Raw genomic sequence first — 8311 nt, 5'->3', positions numbered from 1 at the left:
AAAAATATGTTAAAGAGTTGAATGCAAGACCTGAAACTGTAAAACTCCCAGAACATAGGCGGGTGCCCGGGTGGCTGAGTAGGTTAGGTGGCAAGTGGCAGCTCCTTGTTTTGGCACAGGTCATGATCTCACAGTTTGTGATTCAAGCCCCTCGTCAGGGATTCTCTATGCCCATTCCCCTGCCCCCCCAAAATAAATAAGCCTTTTAAAATAATTTTTTAAAAGAAGAAAAAAAACATAGGCAATAAACTCCTTCACACCAGTCTCAGCAATGATTTTTTTTTTGCATCTGACCTCCAAAAGCAAAGGCAACAAAAGCCAAAATAAAATAAGTGGATTATATCAAGCTAAAAAGCTTCTGCACGGCAAAGGAAACCAACAAAATTAAAAGGCAATGTACTGAATGGGAGAAAATATTTGTAAACCACTTATCCAAAATGTATAACACTTATATATAACTCAGCACCAAAAAAGTCACCAAACTCCGGTTAAAAAATTAGCAGAGAATCTGAATAGACATTTTCTTTCTTTCTTTTCGTTTTTTAAGCAAGCTCTACACCCAATGTGGGGCTTGGACTCACAACCCTGAGACAAAGAGTCTCATGCTCTACTAGACTGAGTCAGCCTGGCACTCCAAATAGACATTTTTCTACCGAAAACTTACAGATGGCCATCAGATGCATGAGAAGATGCTCCACATCACTAATCATCAAGGAAATACAAATCAAAATCACAATGAGATACCACCTCACACCTACCTGTAGAATGGCTAGTGTAAAAAAAAAGGAAGAAGTATTAGCAAGGATGTGGAGAAAATGAGGCCTTCGTGCACTGTTGGTGAGAATGGAAAACAGTATGACGTTTTCTCAAAAACTTAAGTATAACTGCCATATGATCCAGCAATTCCACTACCAGGTATTTATCCAAAGAAAACAAAAACACTAATTCAAAAAAATACATGCAACCCTATGTTTATTTTAGCATGACAACCAAGCTATGAAAACAACCTAAGTCTCCACTGATGAATAACTGGCTAAAGAACATGTGGTGTGTATGTGTGTGTGTGTGTGTGTGTGTGTGTGTGTGTATACACACACACACATATGCAATGGAATATACATAAATGTATATACACATGTGGTGTGTGTATATATATATGCACAATATATATTCAATGGAATCCTGCTCAGCCATGAAAAAGAGCAAAATCTTGCCATTTGCAACAACACTGATGGACCTTGAGGGAATTTTGCTTGGTGAAATAAGTCAGACAGAAAAATATAAATACCACTTACATGTGGAATCTAAAGAACAAAATAAAACTCAAAGATACAAAGAATAGAACTGTGTTTGCTAGAGGAGAGGTTGGTTTGGAGGTGTGCAAAATGGGTGAAGAGGGTCAAGAGTACAAACTTCCAATTATAAAATAAGTAAGTCAGGAGGGTGTAATGCACAGCATGGTGACTATAGTCAAAAATATCGTAGTGCATACTTGAAAGTTTCCAGGAGAATAAATCCTAAGAGTTCTCATCATATGAAAAAAATTATGACTCTGTATCATGATGAATGGTAAGTAAACTTACTGTGGTGATCATTTCAACAGAGTATACAAATGTTGAATCATTATGCTGTATGCTTGGAAATATTATAATGTTATATGTCAACTATACTTCAATAAAAAAAAAATAAAAATGAACACTGGAGGGGCGCCTGGGTGGCTCAGTTGGTTAAGCATCCAACTACAGCTCAGGTCATGATCTCATGGTTTGTGAGTTTGAGCCCCGCATCAGGCTCTGTGCTGACAGCTCAGAGCCTGGAGCCTGCTTCGGATTCTGTGACTCCCTCTCTCTGCGCCTCCCTCACTTGTGCTCTGTCTCTCTCTATCAAAAATAAATAAATGTATAAAAATTAAAAAAAAGAAAAAATAAATAAAAAAAATAAAAATGAACACTGGGGCACCTGGCTGGCTCAGTCAGCAGAACACGCAACTCCCAATCTTGGTGTCATGAGTTCAAGCCTCACGTTGGGCATAGAGCTTATTTAAAACACAAATAAATGTAGGGCAGCTGGTGGCTCAGCCAGTTAAGCATCCAACGCTTGATTTCAGCTCAGGTCATGATCTCATGGTTTGTGAGTTTGAGCCCTGAATGGGGCTCCAAGCTGACAGTGCAGAGCTTGCTTGGGATTCTCTCTCCCTCTGCCCCTCCCTGCTCACTCTCTCTGTCTCTCTCTCAAAATAAAAAAACTTTAAAAAAACAAACTTTAACCTGAAAAAATAAAAGTTTAAATGGAAATAATAATGAACAATTATGGTAATGGATAGGAAGAATGCCTTCTAAAGTCATATCAGTAGATTTGACATGGTCAAAGAAAGAAAGAGTGAATTGAAGACAGGTCAATAGTTACCCACAGTGAAGCTCAAAAAAAAAAAAAAAAAAAGAGAGAGAGAGAGAGAAAGAAAAGAAAGAAAAAGAAAACAGCACAACACACAAGAGCTATGGAACAATATCATATAGTCTCCTATCTGTGTAATTTTAATCCCAGGAGGAAAAGAGAGATAAATGGGACAGAAGAGATAATGGTCAAGAATTTTTCAAAATTAATGAGCCACATCAAACCACAGTTGCAAAATGGCAAGGTTTTGTTTGTTTGTTTTTGTTTTTGTTTTTTTTAACCTAGGTACACAATCTTTCCAAATTTCCAAATTTCAACTATAGGAGTTTTTGACACAAGAGTCTCTCTGTAAAGAAAACAGATGCTGTGTCATTAACACCTGGATCTTTTTTTCTTAACAGGAGGCTGCAGCCAGCTGTTGATAGGGCATCATCAGTTCAGATGCCAACACAAGTTCCTTTAAGGTAGACCTTTTGTTGGGGCTCCTGGGTGGCTCAGTTGAGTGTCCGACTTCGGCTCAGGTCATGATCTCACCATCCATGAGTTAGAGCACCGCGTCAGGCTCTATGCTGACAGCTCAGAGCCTGGAGACTGCTTCAGATTCTGTATCTCCCTCTCTCTCTGCCCCTTCCCCCTCATGCTCTGTCTCTCTCTGTCAAAAATAAATAAACATTAAAAAAAATTTTTTTTAAAGACAGACCTTTTGTTTCCAGATATGAAGACAAACGTTTAACACATCTTGGCCTTTGCTTGTTTCAGGCAGTTCATCAAACCGTGATCTCCAACAAAACTCTGAGCCACATCTTGTAGAAACCTGGGTTCCATGGAGCCGCAGTGAAGAAACTCTAGGAAGTGCAATACGCATCTTTAATTTGTCATAGTCCACTACAAGTTAGTATTATAGCACTTTATGTAAAACGGCAGAAACTTGCAACAGTTTATGTCATTTACCACCCTCTATTCCTTGTGCTATTGCTATCATACATTTTATATCTACTTATGTATAAATACCACAGGACTATGTGATAATTTTTACAATAATAATCAGTTGTCCTTTAAATAAGGGGAAAGAGTTGATGTGGTCAGCAGAATGATGGTCTCCAAAATATGTCCATGTCCTAATCCCCAGAATTTGTGAATATGTTAGCTTACATGTCAAAGGGGAATTATGGTAGTAGATGGAATTAATGATGCTAATCAATTGACTTTAAGAAAGGGATATTATCTTAGATTACCCAATTAGGCTCAGAGTAATTACAAGGATCCCTAAAATGGGGAAAGACAGGCAGAAAAAAAAAAAAAAAAAACAATAGAAATGGCAGCATGAGAAGGATTCAGCTTGACATTGGTGACTTTGAAAATGGTGAAGTGGGTCACAAGCCAAGGAATGCAGGTGGCCTCTAGAAGGTAGAAAAGCAAGGAAATGGATTCTACTCTAAAGCCTCCTTAGGAGAACTGTTAACCCCTTAATTTTAGCTCGGTGAAGCCCATTTCAGACCTCTGACCTCCCGGTTTAAGACAATCCATTTATCTTATTCAACCCACTTTGTGGTAATTTGTTATAGCAGCAATAGGAAACCAATATAGATAGTATTTTGTATTTACTTTTTCAGGTGCTCTTTATTTCTTCCTGTAGATTGAAATTGTCATATCATGTCATTTACTTTTAAAGAACATCTTTTTGCATTCTTTGCAGTGGAGGCCGGCTAGTGATGAATTCTCTCAATTTTTCTTTTATCTTTATTTCTGTATTTACCTTTCATTTATGGAGATTATTTTCATTAGATATAGAATTCTTGTTCAACTTATATTTCCTTCTCTTCAGCTCTTTAAAGTTGTTATACAATTGTCTTCTGGTCCTCATTGTTTCTCGTGAGAGAAATATTCGTTTCATTTTCCCCCTACATAATTTTTTCCCTTTGGTTGTTTTAAGATTTTCTCTCTTTTTTTTGTTTTTCAGCAGTTTGGTGGTACATGGGTGTGATTTTCTTTGTGCTTTTGCTGCAAGGAGTTCACTGAAAGTTTTGGAACTGTAAATTGATGTTTTCACCAAATTTGGGAAAATTTCAGCTATTATTTCTTCTTCCCCATTACATATTTTCCCTCTTTTCCTTTTGGTTTACAATTGCATGCATGTTAGGCTGCTTGATATTGTCTAATAACTTACTAAGGCTTTGTTTTATTCATCTTTTTTCTCTTTTTCTTCAGATTGGACACTTCTGTTGATCTTCAAATTCACTGATACTTTTGCTATCTCCAATCTGATGTTAGACCCATCCAAAGAATTCTTCATTTCAAATGTTATACTTTTCAGTGCTAGAATTTCATTTTTTTGGTAGTTTTCATTTTTCTCCTGAAATTCCTCTATCTGCTCACTCACTATGGTTATATTTTCTATAAGTCTTTGAAAATATTTATAACAGTTTTAAAGTCCTTTAAAGTCATATGGATCATCACAGGGTCTGTTTCTATTGACAACTTTTTCTCTAATCTTAGTCATGTTTTCATAAGTCTTTACAGGTCTAACTTAAAAAAAATTTTTTTTAATGTTTATTTTTGAGACAGAGAGTGTGAGTGGGGAAAGGGAAGAGAAAGAAGGAGACACAGAATCCAAAGCAGGTTCCAGGCTCTGAGCTGTCAGCATAGAGCCCAACACAGGGCTTAAACCCATGGTCTGTGAGATCATGACCTGAGTCAAAGTTGGACATTAACTGGTTAAGCCACCCGGCACCCCTAATTTTTAAATTTTTTTTAATTTTTAATTTTTTTGGTAAGCTCCACACCCAAAATGGGGCTTGAATTCATGACCCTGAGATCAAGAGTCACATGCTGTACTGACTGAGCCAGCCAGGTGCCCCACATGTTTAATTCTTTTTTTTCTCTTAAAAATTTTATTTTTTATTTTTTTTTTATTTTTTGAGAGATGGCACATGCACGCACAAGTTGGGAAGGGAAAGAGATAGAATCCCAAGCAGGGCTCAATCTCACGAACCCGTGAGATCATGACCTGAGCCGAAATCAAGAGTCAGACACTTAACCAACTGAGCCACCAGGCACCCCTAATTATTTTTTTAAGATTTTATTTTTAAGTAATCTCTACACCCAACATGGGGCTCGAACTCACAACCCTGAGATCCAGAATCACATGCTCCACGAACTGAGCCAGCCAGGCACTCTACATGTTTAATATTTTTTATCCTAGACATTGTGGATAACACATGAATTTATCTTCCTCTGAAGGGTTCTAATTTCTGTTCTAGCAGGGAGCTAAGTTATTGATGACTTTAGTGGCTTATGACTTTGAACTTGTGTAAGCTTACTCTTTATAGTTTTAGAATGGCTCTATTTCAATTTTACTCTTAGTCTTAGAGCAAATCTTTAGTACCAGGAAATACTTCAAAAAGGTGTAGCCCCTTTTGAGTTTTGATTAAAAGCTTGAAATGTTTACCAAGCCCCACTGACTTGGTAGGTCTATTGTCTGAATGTCTGTTTCCCCTACATTCACATGTTGTAATCCTAACACCAAATGTAATGGTGTTAGGAGGTGAGGCCTTTCGGAGATGGTGATTAGGTCATGAGGATAGGACACTTATGAATGGATTAGTGCTTTTATAAAAGAGACCCCACAGAGCTCCTTAGCCCTTTCCATCAGATGTGGATACAAGAAGCCTGGAAGAGGGCCCTCACCCACCATGCTGGCCCTCCAATCTTGGACTTCCAGCTTCAGAACTGTGAGAAATAGGGGCACCTGGGTGGCTCCGTCGGTTAAGCATCTGACTGTTGATTTCGGCTCAGGTCATGATCTCAAGGTTCATGAAATTGAGCCTGGCGTCAGACTCCCTACAGACAGCCCGCTTGGGATTCTGTGTCTCCCCCTCTCTCTGGCCCTCCCCCCCAACCTCAAAATAAATAACTAAACATTAAAAAAGAAAGAAAGAAAGAAAAAGAACTGTGAGAACTGTGATATTTTTGTTACAGTAGGCCAAATTGGACTAACACAGTAGGATTCAATATCCAAAGTCTGCCTCTTTTATGTTGACAACAATTGAAATCTCTGCTCCATTTTTTCTAACTGTTCCTTCCTTGGTGTTTTTTTTTGTTTGTTTGTTTTTTGTTTGTTTGTTTTTTTTTTAGACCAGGTGTATGCAATTCATCCAAATATTTGAAGGAAATTTGTTCATAGATTTTGGGACTCCCATCTCTATGACTCTCATTTCCAGAATTTCCCCCCCTTAATTTCAGATCTTCTGGTAGCCCGAAACTCTGTTCTCTGTTGCCTTAATCCAGTAAGATTAATTCAGTTTAAGTTCTTAATTCAGTTTAAGTTCTAGCTACCCTCTATTGCACTCACTGGGCAATGCCCTCAGAGGGGTGAAACTGTTTAAACATGGCTCTCACCAAGTGTGGTTTCCTTTTTCCAGGGTTGAGTCCTCTGTAGTTTAGGCCTGCTTTTGGTTGCTCTCCAGCTATTTTTTACATTTTGTCCAGAGCCTAGAAATGTTATCTGCGGGAGGCTTAGTCCAATATAAACTACTCTGCCTTTATTGGAAGCAAAACCTCCATATAACTTTTATAATTTAAAAAGTAACTTTTAAAAAGGCTGGAACCAGGGCACCTGGCTGGCTCAGTCAGTAGAGCATTTGACTCTTGATCTTAGGATTGTGAGTCTGAGCCCCATGGTGGGTGTAGAGATTACTAAAAAATAAAGAAATAGACTTTAAAAATACATAAAAATAATAAAATCTTAACAAAAATAGATTTTGCCTCATTCTCTCTGAACCAAACACATGCACCCATTGGCCCCTGGTGGGTGCACGCTCTCGTACCATACACACGTGGGAGCACACTCACCAGTAGTCCCACACCGAGGGCAGTGGTGGGGGCAGCAGGTACCTGCTGCAACCCTCCAACCTTGCAATTCATTTGCAGTCCAACCCCCAAACCTACTCCTCCCAGACACCCCCCTCAGAAAACAGTGCCTCCCCCCAAAGCACATCCACAGTGTAAAAGTTAATTAATTAATGGGTAGTATGGAAAAAAAAAATAAAAAGATGACGCTGATATTATTCTAAATAAATAGTACATTAGTTTTAGGCTCAAAGATAATAAGACCTGATCTGGGTTATGTAACATTTGTGTTTGCCTTGTCAGTCAGACCTTGTTGATAACTTCGGAACAGTTGTTGGCTCTTCTGTATACCTATTAACTTGGAAATCAAGTCAGACAGTAACATATGGGTAATATCTCTGATATTAAATACAATTTTCCCAATTAGAAGTCAGAAATACATGTTAATAGTGTCAAGTGTTAAAGTGTCTGTAATATCGCTCTGTATGTAGGAAGTCATAGGAAGAGAATGCAGAAATGTCATCAATCACTATTGAATTTTGCCAGTTGACTTGTATTCACAACAGGTGTGGGACCCAAGACACAAAGATGATCCTGTTGCTAATATGGAACCTGTACAAGGTGAAAATAAGAGTGGACTGTGGAATTTGGTAAATTATTGAAGAACACTTGCATGTGATGTATCAGCTGGTAAAAGCACAGTCAGACTGTGCTTCAAGACGTCCCTAATAGTCTCGTTAATAATCTGTGGATTATTCTAATAGATTATTGAGGCAAATAGAGATGGTGGTTAATGTCAGCCTCTGGCTCCTAGGTTTGAATCCTCATTTTGTTATTTCTTGGCTGAGTGAGGTGGGCTTCTCTGTTTTTTAGTTTCTTCATTTATCAAATGCAACTGATAATAAAATTTACCTAATAGTATTATGAGGATTCAATGAATTAGTACATGTAAAGTATTAAATTATTAAGTGATCAAAAATATTATATACTACTATTATATACTTGGGTTTAATGAGATAATGTGGACCTAGTTAGAGTCAAGTGCCATTAATGGAGCTAAGCAGGGTCT

At 37.9% G+C, this 8311-nt stretch overlaps 1 long non-coding RNA gene across 1 annotated transcript; it reads left to right on the top strand.

Annotated features, from left to right (window-relative positions):
* The first annotated feature begins 877 nt into the window (after positions 1-877).
* Positions 878-4989, top strand: LOC124501035 (uncharacterized). Its single transcript, XR_006959688.1, has 3 exons — positions 878-915; positions 2796-2858; positions 3154-4989. It is a non-coding gene; the product is annotated as an uncharacterized LOC124501035 (long non-coding RNA).
* Positions 4990-8311: the final 3322 nt, after the last annotated feature.

This window comes from Lynx rufus, unplaced genomic scaffold, assembly GCF_022079265.1.
Source record: "Lynx rufus isolate CCGP_SWC_20201006 ecotype Redwood Valley unplaced genomic scaffold, mLynRuf1.p SCAF_7, whole genome shotgun sequence".
NCBI lineage: Eukaryota > Metazoa > Chordata > Mammalia > Carnivora > Felidae > Lynx > Lynx rufus.
This window is presented reverse-complemented; position numbering and strand designations above follow the sequence as displayed.